The following is an 11900-nucleotide window of genomic DNA, read 5'->3' as shown; positions in this document are numbered from 1 at the left end:
TGAAATTTTATTATTCATATCCCACAGCAAAAGCCATGGTCCACAGAGAGCTTTCAAAGCATCAGAGGGATCTCATTGTTAAAAGGTATCAGTCAGGAGAAGGGTACAAAAGAATTTCCAAGGCATAAGATCTACCATGGAACACAGTGAAGACCGTCATCATCAAGTGGAGAAAATATGGCACAACAGTGACATTACCAAGAACTGGACGTCCCTCCAAAATTGATGAAAAGATGAGAAGAAAACTGGTCTGGGAGGCTCCCAAGAGGCCTACAGCAACATTAAAGGAGCTGCAGGAATATCTGGCAAGTACTGGCTGTGTGGTACATGTGACAACAATCTCCCGTATTCTTCATCTGTCTGGGCTATGGGGTAGAGTGGCAAGACAAAAGCCTTTTTTTACGAAAAAAAACATCTAAGCCAGGCTACAATTTGCAAAAACACATCTGAAGTCTCCCAAAAGCATGTGGGAAAAGGTGTTATGGTCTGATGAAACCAAGGTGGAACTTTTTGGCTATAATTCCAAAAGATATGTTTGGTGCAAAAACAACACTGCACATCACCAAAAGAACACCATCCCCACAGTGAAGCATGGTGGTGGCAGCATCATGCCAAGGGGCTGTTCTTCTTCAGCTGGAACTGGGGCCTTAGTTAAGCTAGAGGGAATTATGAACAGTTCCAAATATCAGTCAATATTGGCACAAAACCTTCAGGCTTCTGCTAGAAAGCTGAACATAAAGAGGAACGTCATCTTTCAGCATGACAATGACCCAAAGCATACATCCAAATCAACAAAGGAATGGCTTCACCAGAAGAAGATGAAAGTTTTCGAATGGCCCAGCCAGAGCCCAGACCTGAATCCGATTGAAAATCTGTGGGGTGATCTGAAGAGGGCTGTGCCCAGGAGATGCCCTCGCAATCTGACAGATGTGGAGTGTTTTTGCAAAAAAGAGTGGGCAAATCTTGCCAAGTCAAAATGTGCCATGCTGATAGACTCAGACCGAAAAAGAGTTCTGTAATAAAATCAAAAGGTGCTTCAACAACGTATTAGTTTAGGGGTGTGCACACATATGAAACCATATTATTTTATTTTTATATTTTTTCTTCCCTCCACCTAAAAGATTTCAGTTTGTTTTTCAATTGAGTTGTAAAGTTTATAGGTCACATTAAAGGTGGAAAAAGTTCTGAAATTATTTATCTTTGTCTCATTTTTTTACAGCACAGAAACCTGACATTTTAACAGGGGTGTGTAGACTTTTTATATCCACTGTATATAATATATATATATATTAAATTCTCACCCTTTCCTCTACACCGGTATATCAATCCCCTCTATCATTATTTTGTGGAAACAGGTATATAGAACCCAATAATGAGTATTTGCTGGAAGCCGGTAAATCAAACCCCTTCATTAATATTTGGTGGAAGCTGGTGTATCAATCACCTCTATCAGTATTTTATGGAAACAGGTATATAGAACCCCTTAATGAGTATTTGATGGAAGCTGGTGTATCAGACCCCTCAATCAGTATTTTGTGGAAGCAGGTATATTGCACCCCTTAATCAGGTTTTTGGGGGCAACAGGTATATCACACCAGTTGCAATTAGTTATTCCAATAGTGTTTGTCCCTCTATCTAGCTGCGGTATCTCAGCAGAACCGTACACAACTGCTGCATAATAGTGATGAGCAGCAGGGGCAATATTCGAATTCGCGAAATTTCGCAAATATATTGTAGAATATTCGTCCTATATTTGAGAATTTGAGAATTCGAGATTATATTCTTGATTGCGGAAATCGGCAATGTATTATTTGCGTAATGTGCACAAAATACCGGCGTGGGTTACTTAGGCTACATTTTTCAAGCTGGTATAAGTTTCCTGAGACTGGAGAAAATGGTTGGCACGGCAGAACAATAGAATAGCTTTATATGCAGATAGAGTGCTCCAATATATTCGCGCTTGCGAATTTTTGGTAATTAAGGATGTGCATATTTTTCGCAATACGTGCAACTTGTGACATCACAGCACTATGTATGTAGTTTGTATGTATGGGCAGCAGAACCTATCAGCTACACTATAGATCAATCTAACCTACACTGACTATCTCCCCCTATCTGAATTATATATATATAAGTTAACTTCTCATTGGCCCACGAGCTAGAAGAAGCAAGGGATGATCACCTGATATGTACTGTGTTAAAAAACAAAACAAAAAAAATGAATATTCGTCATTACGAATATATAGCATTATATTCTAAATATTCGCAAATTCTCGAAGTGCAGATATTCGCGATAAAAATTTGCTTTTCAAATATATTCGCGCTCAACACTACTGCACAATACAAATGCACTATAATATACTTTCGATGTTAGAAGGTATATTATAGGTATATCACACCCCTCAATAAGTTTTTTTTTGGGGGGGCAACAGGTAGATCACACCAGGGGCAATTAGTTATTCCAATAGCGTTTGTCCCTCTATGTAGCTGCAGTATCTCAGTAGAACCGCCACACAAATGTTGCACAATACAAATACACTATAATATACTTTCTATGTTATAAAGTATATTATAAGTATATCGCACCCCACTGTATGTCACACCTATCGATAGCACACCTATACCAGTCCTTAAAAATAACTTTTGTGGCCCTATTAACTAGAGTTTGTTGTCTCTAACAGCCTGTCCCTGCTCCACACTGCAACCTCTCCCTACACTGGCAAAACACTGAATGTAAAATGGCGGCCAGATCAGGTTATTTTATAAGGTAGGGGGTGTGTCCATGGGCTGAAACGTCTCAGTTGGCTGTCCTGTACCACCTGATGGATGTGTCATGGGTCAAAGTTCTGCACAATGCAAAAGATTATGGCGCCGGCAGACATCGCCATATGTTCGCATGTTCAGTGAACCGTGAAGGAGCAAAGTTCGCCGCGAAACGTTAACCGGGTGAACCACAAGGCCATCTCTAATAGCCACTATTCCTTGATCATGGTCTATTATGGTGTAAAGTGAATTTACATCTAGTGTGCCAATAAGCCAATGTGATTCATATTTCAAGTTCTCAACAATCTGTATGATTTGTGTAGTATCTTTTATATACGCCTTTGTATTTTTGACTATTGGTTGAAGCATCTTATCTATATATTGAGCTAAGTTAGATGTTAAAGATCCAATACTGGAAATAATTGGTCTTCCTGGAGGATCTTTATGATTTTTATGTATTTTAGGTATACAGGATGGGCCATTTAAATGGATACACCTTAATAAAATGGAAATGGTTGGTGATATTAACTTCCTGTTTGTGGCACATTAGTATATGTGAGGGGGGAAACTTTTCAAGATGGGTGGTGACCATGGCGGCCATTTTGAAGTCAGCCATTTTGAATCCAACCTTTGTTTTTTTCAATAGGAAGAGGGTCATGTGACACATCAAACTTATTGGGAATTTCACAAGAAAAACAATGGTGTGCTTGGTTTTAACGTAACTTTATTCTTTCATGAGTTATTTACAAGTTTCTGACCACTTATACACTGCGTGCAGAATTATTAGGCAAATGAGTATTTTGACCACATCATCCTCTTTATGCATGTTGTCTTACTCCAAGCTGTATAGGCTCGAAAGCCTACTACCAATTAAGCATATTAGGTGATGTGCATCTCTGTAATGAGAAGGGGTGTGGTCTAATGACATCAACACCCTATATTAGGTGTGCATAATGGGTCAAAAGAAGGACTTGACAGGCTCAGAAAAGTCAAAAATAGTGAGATATCTTGCAGAGGGATGCAGCACTCTTAAAATTGCAAAGCTTCTGAAGCGTGATCATCGAACAATCAAGCGTTTCATTCAAAATAGTCAACAGGGTCGCAAGAAGCGTGTGGAAAAACCAAGGCGCAAAATAACTGCCCATGAACTGAGAAAAGTCAAGCGTGCAGCTGCCAAGATGCCACTTGCCACCAGTTTGGCCATATTTCAGAGCTGCAACATCACTGGAGTGCCCAAAAGCACAAGGTGTGCAATACTCAGAGACATGGCCAAGGTAAGAAAGGCTGAAAGACGACCACCACTGAACAAGACACACAAGCTGAAACGTCAAGACTGGGCCAAGAAATATCTCAAGACTGATTTTTCTAAGGTTTTATGGACTGATGAAATGAGAGTGAGTCTTGATGGGCCAGATGGATGGGCCCGTGGCTGGATTGGTAAAGGGCAGAGAGCTCCAGTCCGACTCAGACGCCAGCAAGGTGGAGGTGGAGTACTGGTTTGGGCTGGTATCATCAAAGATGAGCTTGTGGGGCCTTTTCTGGTTGAGGATGGAGTCAAGCTCAACTCCCAGTCCTACTGCCAGTTTCTGGAAGACACCTTCTTCAAGCAGTGGTACAGGAAGAAGTCTGCATCCTTCAAGAAAAACATGATTTTCATGCAGGACAATGCTCCATCACACGCGTCCAAGTACTCCACAGCGTGGCTGCCAAGAAAGGGTATAAAAGAAGAAAATCTAATGACATGGCCTCCTTGTTCACCTGATCTGAACCCCATTGAGAACCTGTGGTCCATCATCAAATGTGAGATTTACAAGGAGGGTAAACAGTACACCTCTCTGAACAGTGTCTGGGAGGCTGTGGTTGCTGCTGCACGCAATGTTGATGGTGAACAGATCAAAACACTGACAGAATCCATGGATGGCATGCTTTTGAGTGTCCTTGCAAAGAAAGGTGGCTATATTGGTCACTGATTAGTTTTTGTTTTGTTTTTGAATGTCAGAAATGTATATTTGTGAATGTTGAGATGTTATATTGGTTTCACTGGTAAAAATAAATAATTGAAATGGGTATATATTTGTTTTTTGTTAAGTTGCCTAATAATTATGCACAGTAATAGTCACCTGCGCACACAGATATCCCCCTAAAATAGCTAAAACTAAAAACAAACTAAAAACTACTTCCAAAAATATTCAGCTTTGATATTAAGAGTTTTTTGGGTTCATTGAGAACATGGTTGTTGTTCAATAATAAAGTTAATCCTCAAAAATACAACTTGCCTAATAATTCTGCACTCCATGTAAAATGTGTTCAATGTGCTGCCCATTGTGTTGGATTGTCAATGCAACCCTCTTCTCCCACTCTTCACACACTGAAAGCAACACCGCAGGAGAAATGCTAGCACAGGCTTCCAGTATCCGTAGTTTCAGGTGCTGCACATCTCGTATCTTCACAGCATAGACGATTGCCTTCAGATGATACGAGATGTGCAGCACCTGAAACTACGGATACTGGAAGCCTGTGCTAGCATTTCTCCTGCGGTGTTGCTATCAGTGTGTGAAGAGTGGGATTAAAGGGTTGCATTGACAATCCAACACAATGGGCAGCACATTGAACACATTTTGTAAGTGGTCAGAAACTTGTAAATAACTCATGAAAGAATAAAGTTACGTTAAAACCAAGCACACCATTGTTTTTCTTGTGAAATTCTCAATAATTTTGATGTGTCAAATGACCCTCTTCCTATTGAAAAAACAAAAGTTGGATTCAAAATGGCCGACTTCAAAATGGCCGCCATGGTCACCACCCATCTTGAAAAGTTTCCCCCCTCACATATACTAATGTGCCACAAACAGGAAGTTAATATCACCAACCATTCCCATTTTATTAAGGTGTATCCATATAAATGGCCCACCCTGTACAATAAAATACAGATAATCTTTTTGTGTGTTTAGTATAAACTGGTATTTTTGTTCTAAAAGTATTTTTCTTTTCAATCCCTTTTTACAATATTCTATAAATTTTTGGTTAAACACTTTAGTTGGGTCCATTAACGCTTAGTCTGATATTCAAAGAAGATAAATGAGTCTCATTAAATCAAATATTTCCAAATCCACAAAAAAATAGACCCTTAAAACTATGATATTTTAATACAATTATATTAAAACCTAGCTCCCAAACTATGATTGGATAACATCCCCAATCAATCCATATGACAATTACCAATGGTCAAAAAAATAGACAAACAATGAACAAATACATTAGAAACGGGTGGGGGTCTCAGGGGGAAGGGAAGGTACACTGACCCTAATTAAATCCCTAGTATACCCCTAAGCCCAGAGACGACTCCCTATGGTGAAGACTCTCTGTCCTCGTTCCTTAGCTATTATGCCCTTTTTATTCCCTAAAAGGTGTTATGGTGGAGAAACCCCCCCTAAGACCCCGACGCGTTTCACCCAGAAGAATGGGTTCATCAGGGGGTCAGACTATAGGGTATAGTTCAAACAGTTGCCAATATATGATACGGCAGGGGCAAAATAATCAACTATTTAAAAGATAAGGTGAGCGGGTGGCACAAATAAACAGACAGACATAAGATGAAAAGTCTGTCTCACAGTTTGGAAGTCCGCCAAATAGATGCTGGCTCCCTGATACTCAGACTCCCAAATTGTTATGGCACGTACCCACTCACATGGATGCCTGACGCTGTGGGCATGGACTCTATAGTTGGGTCCCCTTTTAGTTTTCTGCATGTTGTTTTATCTGCTAACTGTCTTCTACACTCTTGACTACATTTTTCCTCCTCAAGAATTAAGATAGCTCACCTTTGTCGGCTGGTCGAATTACTATGCTTTCTTGTGTTTGTAGTCATTTTATGGCTTGGATTTCATGTGCCGCGAAATTGTTTCTTCTTATTGATGTGTCTCTTATTTTTCTTACTGTATATCTGTTTCTATACACTTACGAAAAGATGCAATTTCTTGACTTATCTCTTGCCTTAGAATTTTTTTTTATTTCTGTTTCAGCACTGTATGTTTATATTTAATGTTTTTATTTTTATGTGCAATAGGATTTTTTAGGAAATATTTTTTAAACATATAGATGTAATACTAGCGCTCCCGCCACCGACTGGTGGTCAATCCCTTTATTAACACTTATTGATGCCGCTGCTGGGTTTGTACGGGTGGATTGCCGACCCCCGAAATGTTATATAGGTATATAGATAAAAGAGCTGTAAACCCGCGCTGACTGAAAGTGCTCAAATAGGTCCAATGTTTCTGGTTAAAATATATTATTACTTAGTCACAGTTAGAGTTGTTACCTGCTTCAGGGGGGCTCAGGTAAGCCGGATTACATACAAGCTGGTTGGTGCTTGCGTCCTCTTGCGGTCATTCCATGAAAGCTTTGCGATATCTTCAGGCTTCTATCACTCACGTACGCGTGGCTCCGGCCAGTCGCTCGCGCGTGTTGGTAGAAGCCGCTTGATGTTATCAGGGAGACAGCTTTTTATGTGTGACGTCACACTATACTTGCTATGGATGCCTCCTAGGTCGACACTACTGCCGACGCGTTTCAAGATTCACAGATTTCTTCCTCGCAAAGCTACCATGGAATGACCGCGAGAGGACCCAAGCACCAACCAGCTTGTATGTAATCCGGCTTACCTGAGCACGCCTGGAGCAATTAACAACTCTAACTGTGACTAAGTAATAATATATTTTAACCAGGAACATTGGACATATTTGAGCACTTTTAGTCAGCGCGATTTTTTAAACATAATTTTCTAATCAATTTTTCCACTACTATATAAGTGTCAAATTTGTTTATTTTAGCCGTAGGTGCAAATTTTAATCCCTTATTAAGTAACGTAATTTGTGCTTCTGTTAACTAAAGTTCACTGTTGAATTATGATTAATTGTAGTGTGTATTGTTTGTTGTAGATTTTTTTCTCTGTCCCCTCCTTATTTTCTTCTTCTTGTTTCCTGAGTGTATTCTTTGTGTGATATTGTGTGTGCTCCTGTCTGTGGTTGGGTGTTGAGTGTTGGTATATGTTCCGTGAATATTGTGTCTTGTGTTGGTGTTGTGTTTTGGGATCTCGTTATTGGTTGGTGTATCTGTATCTCAGGTTGTTTTGATGTGAAGTAGGTGAAAGTGGGCATTGAGTTTGTTCTGGTGATCGCTGTGGTGTTCGTCATATGCGTGATTTGTGATGTGGTGGGGTTCTGTAGTCTCAAATCTATTGGTGATTGGGACAGCAAATTTCGTATGGGTGCTACTGTTATGGAATTATGGAATCGATGGGATGACAGAATGTATTTCATGATTCATCTCTCTCTCTCATGAGCCTCTTGTCTCTCCATGTCTCTCCCTCCTGTCTGCCTGTCTGTCTGCCCCTCCTTCCCCTTTTTAGTATTGCAATTACCAAATAATCATATGCTTGCTTTTTTATATACAAGTACATTACGCACATGACGTACATAAGTATCATCTTGTCCACAGCCACCGCCCCATAGGGGACCAGAGATACTTCTCTGCCCAAAACCTCCCGTCTCAAAAGCTACTCCATTATATCCCATAGTCTATCCAGATGGGACAGTTAAACAGGTACCTATGAATATCATGGTTGCCGGAAAGGATGAAAAAGGATGAAAAAGGTGAGGCAGAAGGGAGAACTGGTAATATGGCACAAGAGTCAGCAGAGCAATATCCTGCAGACAGTACTGGTACCCCCGTAGGTGAGCAGCCAGTTAGCACCAATCTTAATACAATATCTTTTGCACAGTCACCAGGGGGACTCGTGATCTATATGAAGGCACCCCAGATGAAGTTGCAACCATTAGACGGTTGTTCCCCCATAGTACGGATTTCCAAGAGCAACTAAATACCCTACAAGATCAGATAAAGGATACAGAACTCAAAACTTATGAAACTATAGTTAACACTATAGGCCAGATAAGACCACCCACCGGACCACCCAAATATGTTTCTTTCACACCACAACAGCTGTTCACCATAGTGAATATGCTGCCGGACCCAGAAACACATCCCATGCCATTACAGGAAAATGCAGCAGGTATATCAAACATATGGCTGCACATGGTCTGATTTAAAAAGTATAGTAGAAAACAAAACAGGAGATTATTCCTCTATAGTGCTAGACCACATAAAAGAGCCCACTTTGAACGGGGCCAATTTTGATCCCCGTGATGAGGATTCTGGAATACACTTCATACATGGACTGCAAGCGTGGGCAAAGGAGAAGTTAGCAGAACAGTCTTTTACGCTCCAAGATATTACACAAGATAAGACAGAATCTACAGAGAAGTTTGCACTGAGGGTTAAACAAACTTATCAGGACATGGGATTTAATCTGAAAGAACCTGTCCACATGCGCCTTCTATCCCATACCCTAGTGGATGGTCTGTGCTCAGAAATAAACAAACTGTTCATTTCAGTCCGTCCTTGCCTTTGACCAGTTAGAACAGATAGCAAAAGGGTTGGAAGCAAATGCCCCAAGGAAAACTCGAGCCATAATGGCTGTAATGAGTGCAGACAATCAGTCCTTGCCCCGAGTCTGTTTTGGGTGTGGCAGGCCAGGTCATATCAGACGCCATTGTCGAAGTCGCTATCTGTGGCAAGCTTACCAAGAAAGGGGAAGTCAACAACAGTCAGACTTTCTTCCCCCTCCTTCAGTCAAGGAGGCAGGCAAACCAGTGTCAGGAGGGTTTTCACAGTATATGGCAGTCACCGCCCCTCCTGCCGGCTTCTCTCCCAGTATAACTCTGGAGATGGCCGGAAAAGACATCCCATTTCTAATTGACACTGGTGCAGCCCGCAGTGTACTCTCTGAGACTGTCTCTCTTCCACACTGCCTTACTGACATAACCCGTCCATGCTATGGACTTGAAGGTGTTGTCCAACATAATCCCACCACCAAATCCTTAGAGGTATCAAGTTGCAGTCCTCAGTTACACTTGGCTCCGGGAACTTTATCCCAATTTGCTGTAAGTAGCACCTGCCCCCTTAATTTACTTGGAGCTGATTTCTTACAAAAGATACAGGCCAATATACAGTTCCATGAAGACGGCACTGTTACTCTCTCCACCGGCCTAAATCCTGAACAAACTTGTGCACTCATGGCTCTGCAGACAGTACAGGCAGAGGTTAAGGACAGCTCAAGAGCTGAAGCCCCTGAGCTTGATCAATTACCACCTAGTTTATGGGCAAAAGGATCTGCAGATATTGGTAGGCTTCCAGTGCCTCCAGTAGTGGTAACTCTCAAAAATCCTAATGTGTTACCCTATAAGGCTCAATACCCACTGTCTAGTGCCCAACAAGATGCTATCTCACATCAGGTCCAAGACTTGTTGGAAAATGGGGCAGTTAAGCTAACGTCCTCTCCCTGTAATTCTCCATTGTACCCCATTAAGAAAAAGAGAATAAAATGTCAACCCCCTGAGTATAGGATGGTCTATGACCTACGGGTGGTCAATGAGTGCACCATCCTAGACACCCCGGTAGTGTCCAATCCACACACGCTACTCTCAGGCATTCCACCAACAGCTGAAATGTTCACCGTCATAGACCTTGCAAATGCATTCTTTTCAGTCCCTCTACACCCTGACTCACAATACTTATTCGCTTTTACACATCTGAATCATCAATATACATGGACAGTGTTACCACAGGGAGCACAGAATAGTCCTGCCTGTTTCACAAAAGCCATGTCAACGGTGCTCACACCATGGCAAGCTGAACACCCACAAGTGGAGCTATTACAATATGTGGATGACCTTCTGCTGTGTTCCTTCACAGGAAGTGGCCCTGAAAATGTCCATTTCCCTTCTCCATTTCCTATCCACAATAGGCTGCAAAGTTTCCATGAGTAAGCTTCAATTTTGCCTCCCCAAGTTTGTATTTCTTGGACACTGCATTTCCAAAGGTTGTAAACATCTGACTGAGGCCAGACTTTCTTTCTTTCAAAATTCTTTTTATTATTATTAAGAAAATAAATCAGCAATCACAATATAAAATGGTCAAAAGTGACATACAATAAAGAAATATGCAGTCACCATAATGTAAAGCAAGATATGATCATATTTGGACAATATAAAGTAAATCAGATTACAGTTGTTTACAGATCCAGTACAGAGGCTTAAAGTCTTAAAATAACAGTTACTGTATATTTATCCACAAAGTATACGGTATTCAAAATGAGGCGGACCTCAAATTATCTAGACCATCATAAAATATAATATCTGATTGGAATAATAAAGGAAGTTGGGAGGGGAGGGTATGGAATGACGGGGAGGAAGGAGGGAAGAAATAACTGGTGGAGGGAGAGAAGAAGGAGGAGAGGGACAAATGTGCTAGAGGGGGGGGGGGAGAACAAACAGTAGTTCCTCTAGATAATCAAATAATGAAAGGAAAAAAATGCATTTTAGGTTTGTTCAAGCAGTTAAAGAACTGCTAAAAATCAAGATTTCTTATATTATAAGTTTATGACTCAGAAGTTCCATATCAGACATGCACAACCATCTACCATGTTATTTGTCAAAGATTAATGTAAAGGGTTTGTATTAATCCATACATTAGAAATACCGTTAGGATCATCAGATAATGTCATTGTTTTCCACAGTCTCCAAATCTTATCAAATTTGGAATGATTCTTAAGTTCCAAGTGTGAGAGTTCCTCCAGTCTGGCTATGTCATTGACTTTAGCGGACCATTGAAGTCCAGATGGGATGTCTCCAGATTTCCATTTTGTTGCAATAAGTAATCTGCCAGAAGCTAGCAGAATTCTTATTAAGCCCTTTTCCATTTTTGACAGAGAAGAAGGTAAAAGGGAGAGTAGAGCTATTTCTGGAAGGCAGGGGCGTCTATCCACTGATAAATTTAAAGTCTTTCTGATCTGGGAAAATATATCCTTCCAGAAATGTGTTATCTTAGAGCACGACCACCAAATATGGAGGAAATCTCCCACTTGAGTAAGGCATCTCCAGCATTTATTGGAAGTGAGGGTATATATTTTGCTCAGTTTGTGTGGCGTCATGTACCATCTAGTGAGGAGTTTATAAGCATTTTCTTGTATTGTAATGCATCTAGATATCTGTTTTGGAGCAGATAACAAAATGCTGACT

The sequence above is a fragment of the Bufo bufo genome, chromosome 1 (assembly GCF_905171765.1).
Source record: "Bufo bufo chromosome 1, aBufBuf1.1, whole genome shotgun sequence".
NCBI lineage: Eukaryota > Metazoa > Chordata > Amphibia > Anura > Bufonidae > Bufo > Bufo bufo.
This window is presented reverse-complemented; position numbering follows the sequence as displayed.